A 10,433-nucleotide genomic window follows, 5' to 3' on the forward strand; every position below is an offset into this window, starting at 1 on the left:
CGCAGGTTTTCACCGGAAGCGGCTGCTAATATGAAAAATCGCACCCGCTCCCAGCGAAATCGCGGTAAAATTTCAGACACAACCACGTCTCACGACCGTGAGATAGGTGGTTACAGTCTGTAACGGAATCAATACGATGATGCGGCAAAAGTTTCGTGCACCCTTATAACACAGAGCGATCCAAGAACTACCGCCTTCTGCATTTTTCCTGCAAGTGTTTTAGCATATTGTCGACACGCAGGGATGCTTTTCAGGCTATTAACGAGCGAAAACTTGGCACCACCAAGAGCGCCGATGATAAGGACGATTATTTTAACAGAATATTCCGGGTACAATCGTTGCAACTCCCTTATAAGGTCCTATAATAAAATATACCTCTCTTTCTTTTCATTCTCCTTGGTTATGATGTTTTTATCAGCTGGTGCCGAAAACTCGATAAAGAACATGGTTCGCTTCTCGAAGTCAAGAAGAACCATGTCTGGCCTCGAGTGCGCAACAGAAACAATTGTCGAGAATATAAAGTTCCAGTATATGCGGCACTTCCCATTCTCGACAATTGACTCGATTTCCCTAGGAGCGTTTAGAGGAGTGATATTAACGTTAATGCCGTAAGAGTGACAGAGATGGTAATAAAGCACTCTTAGTGCCGCATTGTGCCTTTGTATGCAGGTCGTTCCCGCGTGAGTTGGACAACTAGATAGTATGTGAGCTAAATGCTCGGGATGTGCATGGCACGCCCTGTAGCTATCATCGGGAATGTCTTGGCTCAAAATGTGGCGACGGTATGTTGAGGTGAAAATGACACCCTCTTGGCATGCCAAAATGAAACCCTCCATACCAGACTTCAATTCGGGCGATTTAAGGAAAGCAAACGTTAGCTCACACGACATTGACTGACTCCACTTTTCTCTGGTGCTTCCTTAACCCGAGCATTCAGGAGTGAGTACTCGAGATAGATAAGATTTGATACATTTTCTCACCCCTAATAATGAAGTTAAGTCCAAGTGTTTCAGCAGCCTCCTCCGCTGCTTTGTACAGAAACGCTCCTTTGCCCACTTCTTCGTGATTCCTGACCATTTGAAGAAGAGGGTCTCTTCCATTTGCGACTCTATGTGCTGTACCCAGAATAATGCTGTTGTGAAGACATTTCAAGACTCAATATTCCGCGACCACCTTGACGGCGTGAGATGTACAGTCGCGGAACAGAAGACTTAAAATGCATGCTTTTGTTCATGTGCATAACCTTTCTTGTCCCGATATCAGGGGATCTGAGCTCGTTCTTCGTCCATGGAACTACTCAAAATGAATAAAGTACTACCGGGACGGCAAGCATGTTCGTTGCAGATACTTTGTTCCTCACCGACAGTTCGGAAGACCAAATCTGCCGGATGAGACGTTTGTATCTGCTTCGAAGAGTATCCTTTATAGATGTCACATCCTGAATGCGGCTCTGTGGCACGCCCAGGTATGTATAAGTCTCTCCAGCGCAAAGGTGTCGTATAGCCCTTCTATCAACGAGCTCAGGATCTTCAGGAATGCCATTAAGTTTTCCTCGTTTCAAATAAACCTTGGCGCATTTATCTAACCCAAATTCCATTCCAATTTCCTTAGTATATCGTTCGACAATCCCTAGAGCTAGATGTAGTTGCTCTTTGTTTTTAGCATAGATATTAAGATCGTCCATGTAAAATACATGAGTGATCTTGTACTTTCGATCTGCAGGTTTGCCGCACAAGTACCCGTCAGAATGGCGAAGTGCTAGAGATAGTGGCAATAACGTAAAGCAAAAGAGGAGTGGGCTCATGGTATCGCCCTGAAAGACACCTCTCTGAAAGGTGACCTTGTTAGTTGTCACACGATTTTTTCCAGATAAGATAGTAAATCTGGTTTTCCAAAGAGGCATCAATCTCTCTATGCACCTAACGATTTGCGGATGAACTTTTAAGCTTTCCAAAAGACAGATGATAAGTCTATGGGAGGTCGAATCGAAAGCTTTCCGATAATCAATCCATCGAATACGATCATGTTTATTTTTATATATCTCGCATGTACAATTAGCGATTTGAAGTTTTTAGATGTAGAGTTAAATTTTATAGGAATACCGCTTCCCTCGCGATTATTTATTTAAGTAAACAATAATTCGTAAATTTTTTGTTTGTGTAATTAATTATGAATTAAATCAATTATAATTAAACGATAAAATTGTACAACAAAATTATTTTATTTTTATTTTTTATATAATATTTGATAGAAATGTATGTATCTTACTATTAATGTAAATTATGTCCCGATTTTTAAAATTTAGAACTCCATAATTTCAAAATTGAAAAAATTTATTTTTGAATTTTACTCGAGTGGTTGATCATAATATATAAATATTTTGCCTTGCAGTTCTCAATTTAAGCTAAAAGGTTTGAAATTATTGGAAACTTTCAAAAACATTTATCTCTTAATTGTTAGTTAGTAATAAAATAATCCGTTCAAAATTTGAATGTTGTGGTGTCAAGTTTCGGGCAATTCTAATACTTTCTCCATCATAATTAATAAAAATATAATAAACTAATACAAATTTGTATCACTTTTTTGGGCAAATAACTTTTTTCTATAAACTTGTATTTGTACCTTTTGTTGTTTTTCCACAAATTTTTCATTTTTATTTTTAATATAATTTTTATGATTAAAACCGAAACTACGTGTTCTGTCAAAAAGTAATTCATATGGAAAATTTGTAGCTCTTTTTCGGGTAAACAATTTTTGTTAAATGATTTTTTCTTGTAACTTGTAGGGTGAGTGACCCAGTGAATGAACACTTAAGGAAATCACTGATTACAACTAGTCCATTTCACATTATAATAATTGATTATTGTTACAAAACCGTTGAAAATAGATTCTTAAGGGTTCAAATTTCACAATCCGCAAAAAAATTTGTTTTTACCAAAACTCTTTATAAAAAATAATTAACTAGTGCAAAATTAACGAAAACATCAGTGAATGAACACTGTGAGCCAAGGAATGAACAGTAGAACACCAGTGAATGAACACTATAATCACCTAAAATTAGAATTAGGATTTAGGTATGAGATTACATAGGTATATTACAAAATGAGCAATTAAATAATGTAAAATATTAGAAAGCGTTGCGAAATTCATTAAATATATTATTTCAATAAAAACCACAAGACATTTAGATATAAAGAAAGGAGGGAATACAAAAGTTGAACACAGAACTAGGTTAACTTTTCCTAATTTTTTATTGCAATATTTATTTTTAAAACATATCTATCAGCTCTTTCAACCTTACAAAAAATAAAATTTTTCGCTTAAAAATAGATAACTCTTATCTAGTGAATACAATAGAAAACTGCGATTTTTTGGACACATAACATTTGTAATACCACACCTTTTTTTTTCGAGACTACAATTTTTGTTGATTCATCTTCTTTCGTATCCTGCATAGTTTGACCACAAAATGGGATTTTTCATTTCTCTTTTTTTTTTGTGCAATAAAAATGAGAATTTTCGAATTTACAAGAAAATCCAAAAAAATTTTATGATAATCTGGTAGGGCTTTTAAGCAACACTTTTTTTCTTCACTTGACTTTTTTTCATATCGTACATTGTTTGGCTTAAAATTTGGATTTTCGATTGATTTTAAAAATTATGAAAATTCTATAACTGAGATTTTTTTTGTATAAAAAAAGTCATCAGGATAAATTGTTTGGTTTTCTGAGTACTATTAATAGCCGTAAATAAAAATCTTAAGTATACAAAAATGGTCGCAACATTTTTTCAAATGCTCTAACTTTTTGCATTTTAATCCAAAATGGCTGTTTAACGAACTCGTCCTTTATTTTCGGACTTTTCGGACCTTTCTTTTCTTATACTTTCTCAATTATAAATGATGAGAATAAGAAAAATTAGAAGCCCTGTAATTTTTTCTTATTAATTTCAGTTTTCAAATAATTTGAATTCTTTAAAGGAAAACACTGTTACTTTTCTCTGTAATATTGATATTTTATCCAACATAAATAAAATTGAAAAATAAAGTTTCTTAAGTATAATCTCAATATACTTGTTCTCTGTCATTCTTTTAAGTGTTATAATTTCGTTTCCTGAATCTTGTCGATTTTTCGTTGTGTATTTTTTTCTAAAAAAATGTTTACACCATACATTATAAGGATAATTTCATTGAATACAAAAATCGAAACTTTAAGGGGCCGTCAGTAAACTGCATTAACAATTCCATGGGGGGGGGGGGGGGGGGAGAGTCATGCTAAAAACTATGGTTCGAACAGGGGTTGGGGGTCAGTGGAAGAAAAGTTACTAACTTAGATAACATTTAGCATGCTTCCTTATTATTAACTTTTAAAGAATTGTTATTTTTTTCTCTGTTTTTAAAAAACCCCTTTTTCACGTTTTTTTCGCTTAACTGCTTTTTGGTAGAAAGTCTACTATTATATTTCTTTAAAATTGCTCCTTTCTAATTGAATATTCATGTATTTTGCTGAAAATTTGTCTTTTTCTACCGAAATAAAATTTTCTGCGTTGAAAAATCATCATTTTTGATTAAAAATGAAAATGCTTGGATCTACATTAATCTAATTTGTTTGATGATTTTGCAATTTGGTAAAAATTGAACTATTCGGTTGAAAATTAAGTTGTTTATTTCAAATTTAACCATTTTTATAACCAATAAACTGGTTTAATAAAAATTTAACTGTTTGGGAGAAAATTAACTTTTTTCTTAAAAAATCATATTTTTAGTTAAAAATTCAACCTTACAATAGGTAAATCGTCCTCCTGGCTTTAAGATTCAAAAATTTTGTTAAAAATTAATATATTTTGTTTAAAGCTCGTCTTATTTTGGTAGATCATTAATATAATGCTGAAAAATTTATTTCTTTTTTTAAAAATTTAACTATTTTGTTCGTAACTGATCTTCTTTGATTGAAAATTAAACGACTTGGTTAAAAGTTGAATTTTACCATCAAAAATTCATATTTTAGGGCTCACTTGATCTTTGGGGTTGACTCTTTTGTTGAAAATTTAATTCCTCGATTTGGTTGAAAATTTATCTTTTTTTAAATTGATCTTTTTTTAACATGTAACAATTTTCTTGGCATTTTGTGATTTTTGTTTTCTTCAAAATTAATTTTTTATCTGAAAATTACAATTTTCCATTTTTGTTAGAAATTTATTCTTTATAAGTTTTAAACTCAATTATTTGATACAAAATTCATTTTTTTGGTCGAAAATTAATTTTCTTGATTTTTTTAAATCGTCTTTTTATTAAAAATGCCATTTTTAAGGTCTAAATTAGTCTATTTTGATTAAGGATTTAACGATATGTCAGAAAATTAAAGTAGGGTTCGTTTGTAAATGAACTTTTCCGTTAAAAATTTTTAGTTTCAATTAAACTGCTTAATTAAACATTAAACTATTTTAATGTATTTTGTTGAAAATCCGTGTTTGTTAAATCTAGTTTTTTTTTTAAATCATATTTCTGCAAGATTATGTGGTTGAAGTTCCGAACGTTCAAATGAACGAATTTTTTTACTGAAGACTTTGCAAATCAGGAAAAGTGCTAAAATTTTTGTTCGTTCATATTGGATATAATTTATTATTGAAACATAATTATAATGTATATTTTAAATTGCAGTTGGAAAAATATTTATGGGTAAAATACAAATGGGGAAAAATGTTTCGTTTATTTGAACGTTCGGAACTTCAGACACATTGCAAGATTTACCTCTTTGGCTTCTTACCTAAAAACCAGCTGATTTGTACATTGTGAAAATTATTTCGAAACTATTTATGAAAAAATGGAATCACCATTTTTAAACATTTAAAATCCCTAGTTGGATATTTTTTCTTTGTTATTGCAAACTTTAAATAAATTCACTTGAAGAAATAAATAAAATCAAACATTTTTTCGATCCTTGGTGGGAATTTTTTTACAAGTACGAAAAATTATAACTATTTTTACAAGGAAACACCAATGAATGCAATAATTTTTTAAATAGTAAGAAATTCAGGTGGCCTTTTAAATCAAAGAAACAAATTTCCGGTCATTTCCCGGTTCCCAAAAAATGACTGAATTATTTTAATTCTTTGAAATTCTGTCCTTTTCCATTTTTTTTGTAATAGCCTCAGCTGCTAAGATGCACCCCTATACGCCTTATATTTCTTTTGAATTTTGTTGGATTCTTCGATTCTTTGAATTATTTTTATAAACTATTTGGATTCTTTGAAGTTGTGAATTCTGATGAGCATAAGAATTACAAGTGGTTAACTGTCCTCAAACTTTTAAAATGAAATATTAATTAAATTAAAATTTATCATTATTTTAACTTTTTTATTTAAAATATACTTTCTACTTAAATACAGTTTAAGAGTTTTTTTTAATCTGTCTTTTGTGCTTCTATTTTATAGATTTTTCAAAAAGACTTTCTAGACTTGTAGAAATAAAACCACTTTAAACTATATTAAATTCAAAATTGAGAAGAATAAAAAGAAAAGGTAAAATCTGGAGACCAATTTAGTGACTTTTCAGATCTATGCCAGGCACAGTCTAGTTACTGGTTTTTGTAATTATTCAAATTATGAGAAAAAAATTATATGTTTCAGATAATAAAAAAAAAAAAAGAATTTTAATACAATTTTCATAAATAATTAAATGCGTAGTGAAAACCTTAAATTTTTCTTCGGGATTAAATGTAAATTGTCAATTCGACACTACAGAAAAGTGTAAATATTACTTCGGTTATACCTGAATTATGCGAAAAAATAATACAATATTTTAGGATTTAAAAATACACATAGAAGAAATTTATACAGTGAAGTATTCGAACCTTCAATTCACTATTTCTGTAAAAATTATGTTTTTCTAAATCATTTTTTAAATTTCGCTATAATTCTAAAATAGGACAAGAATTTGTTTAAACTTATTTATATCGTATCTCGAAAATTTCTCTCTAAAAAAAACCAGACGAGGAATTAATTTAACTAAACTTTATTAAATTTTTTAATTTAACTAAATTCTGAATTAAACTAACATTTATTTACTTTTTTAATTTATCTTAATTTCATTTAAATTTTAAATGATGTTTCAAAAAATAATTTTTGAAATTTCACTGAAAATCTAAAGTATACAAGATTTAAAAGAAATTTATTTAGTATCTCGAAAATTTCCCTTTTTTAAAAAGAAACCGTAAAAGAAATTAGTTAATTTTAACAAAGTAATAAATATAATAGTTTTAGGCCCACATTAATTTTAATATGTTCGGCATGTAGAGACAGCCCCGAGTCAGCTATAGATATGGTTGGCGAAGGCAAGCGCGATAATCGAGAAACAGAAAATCACCGGCACTTTCGGTTTGGCCTTCAATGTGCGCCTTCGTTCCACCCAATGCTCGTAACGAGTGCCCCAAACTCTTCTACGCATGCGTCGCGTTCGGTCTCTGATTCGTTGCTGTTCGCGCGCAAATTGGAATGCTAAAAAATAATATTTTAATTTTTTATTATGAATAATGTCATTTTAACTTATATAAATGTTTATTAAACCGATATTAATGAATCTTGATGAAAATAAATATTTATTAAGTGCACACTGTGTTATGGTTGTTTCTGCTAAATACATAAATTTTTGTATTAATTAATATAATTCTATTGGATAACAAGATTTCCAATGCATTTTGATAATTTCATTAACTTTAAATAACAAAATTTTCGAATAATGAAAAATATGCAAGAAAGAATCAAGTGAGTACCAAAGGATATTTTTTATTTACACAGTATGCATTTAATAAATTTTTATTTTTATCAAGATTCATTAATATTGGTCTAATAAACATTTATATAAGTTAAAATGACATTATTCATGATAAACAATAAAAATGTTATTTTTTAGCATTTCAAATTGCGCGCGAACAGCAACGAATCAGAGACCGAGAACGACGCATGCATAAAAGAGTTCGGGTACTCGTAACGAGCACTCGTTCCACCCACTGATATACTCGTATATACTGGATACGATATAGCCGTGCTAGCAGCCAAAGGGACTTTGAGGCACATTGAAAGAGTGTTTTGACATTTAGCGCCCTCCATGGTCATCCAGAGAAGTAACTGAAACAAGCGCGAAATTCGAAATTTGTAGTTTATGAGAAACAAAAGAATGAGCATATTTTATTAGAATATTCATTAGAAGAATATAAATAAAAAATAAGTATATTCTTTCAACATCTGTAAGTATATACATATAGTATATAAGAATGAATTAAATTTATCAAAAAATGCCTGAATGAAAGGAATCAAATGAATGGAAATAATTATGGTGGGACTATTATTTCGTTGGAAATGTAACAACATTTTTGTTGTAATTTCATCTTCTTTGTGAAACATCTGGTTTCTTTTTGGTGGAAAATTAATCTCTTTGGTTGAAAATTAATGTCCTCAATGAAAATTGAACAACTTTAAATCGATATTCATATGTTCTACATAAAGTTTTATTTTTGTCGATAGACATTTATTGTAGGTTAGGTTTCTAGTAGATGGAGAATTTCTTTAGAAATTCAAATATTTGGTTGACATGTCATGTATTTTGTGAAAAATCTTTGTTTCTCAATGCGAAAAATTAATCTCTTCGGCGGAAAATAAGTTTTTGTATGAAAATTCATTTTCATAACCGAAAATTCATTTTTAAAACTGAAAATCTAACTATTCCAATTTTTATTGAAAACAATTTTTTTATATTAATTTTTTTATTTATATAAATTTTAAATTGAATTTAAATTTTGTCATGTAATTTGTCACGTATAAATATTTCAATAATAATTTCTTCTTGGTTAAAAATTTATTTTACTTCTATTTTCACTATTCTAAGGGTTTGAGAAGTATTCATTGATTTAAAATTGTTATGATATAGAGATGATTTGCAGAAGAGGTGGGTGAAATATAATAAGAATCAATTCACATTAATATTTTGGTACATTTATTACTCTTCTCACATACAATGTATGCAATAAAATAAACATGCATTATGCATACATAATAAAATGAATTTAAATTCATAAGGATATATTGAACCTTGGGCGTAATACAAAAATGTATATACAATTTCTGAAGATTATATTTCAAGTCCATCATTATAACGGATTGGATTTAAATGAAATTTACTGGTTCAAAAGTGAACAATTTTATTAAGAACTCATTGTTAGATTAAAAATGCATTTTAATCCAGCAAACATGAAATTTTTACTTAAAAGAAAGGAATTTTGAAATCTAAAATGAAAATTAGAATACAAAGTATTTAAATTTCAATTAAAAAAAACATTTCAGTTGAACTTTCCGCAGGGAAATATAAATTTTAAATCATTCGTCTATTTTCTATAAAAGCCGGCAAGTTTTAAGCGAAAAGGATAAGTTCTTAATAAAATTGTTCACTTTTGAACCAGTAAACTGCATTTTAATCCAATCCGTTATAATGATGGACTTGAAATATAATGCTCAGAAATTGTATATACAATTTTGTATTATGCCCCAGGTTCAATATATCCGAATGCTTTCTGCAAATTGTAACAGAACTAATAAAATTACTTCAATGTTCGTATGAATTTTATTTCATTTTATTATGTATATATAATGCATGTTTATTGTATTTCATAGATTGTATGTCAGAAGAGTAATAAATGTACGAAAATATTAATGTGAATTGATTCTTATTATATTGCACCCACACCTTCTGCAAATCACCTCTATATCGTAACAATTTTAAATCAATGAGTACTTCTCAAAACCTTAGAATAGTGAATATATGAATAAAATAAAATTTTAACCAAGAAGAAGTTATTATCGAAATATTTAGTCATAACAAATTACGTGAAAAAAATTTTATTAAATTAAAAATTAAATTAAATTAAAAAATTACTATAAAAAAGTTATTTTTAATAAAAATTGGAATAGTTACATTTTCGGTTCTAAAAATGAATTTTCGGTTAAGAAAATGAATGTTTATATAACATCTTATTTTCCGCCGAAGAGATTAAGTTTTCGCACCGAGAAACGAAGATTTTTTACAAAATACATGAAACGCCTACCAAATATATGAATTTCAAAAAGAAATTCTCCATCTACTATAAACCTAACCTACAATAAATGTCCATCGAAAAAAAAATGTTATGTGAAACATATAAATATTGATTTAACGATATTCAATTGTCATTTTTTCATAAATTTCATTCATTCTTATATACTGTATAGATAATAAAAGAATATACTTTTTTTTTATTTTATTTATATTCCTTTAATGAATGTTCTAATAAAATATGCTCCTTCTTTTGTTTCTCATAAACTACACATTTCGAATTTCGCGCTCATTTCACTTACTTCTCTAGTTGACCATGGAGAGCGCTAAATGTCAAAACCCTCTTTCAATT

The 10,433-nt window shown here is 29.1% G+C and overlaps 1 protein-coding gene across 1 annotated transcript in view; it reads right to left on the reverse strand.

The window, feature by feature from the left end:
* Window positions 1–10,433, reverse strand: part of LOC117167081 — a 30,006-nt gene that overhangs the window by 7,089 nt on the left and 12,484 nt on the right. The window lies entirely within an intron of this gene.

Source organism: Belonocnema kinseyi, chromosome 1 (genome assembly GCF_010883055.1).
Source record: "Belonocnema kinseyi isolate 2016_QV_RU_SX_M_011 chromosome 1, B_treatae_v1, whole genome shotgun sequence".
In the NCBI taxonomy this organism is placed as follows: Eukaryota; Metazoa; Arthropoda; class Insecta; order Hymenoptera; family Cynipidae; genus Belonocnema; species Belonocnema kinseyi.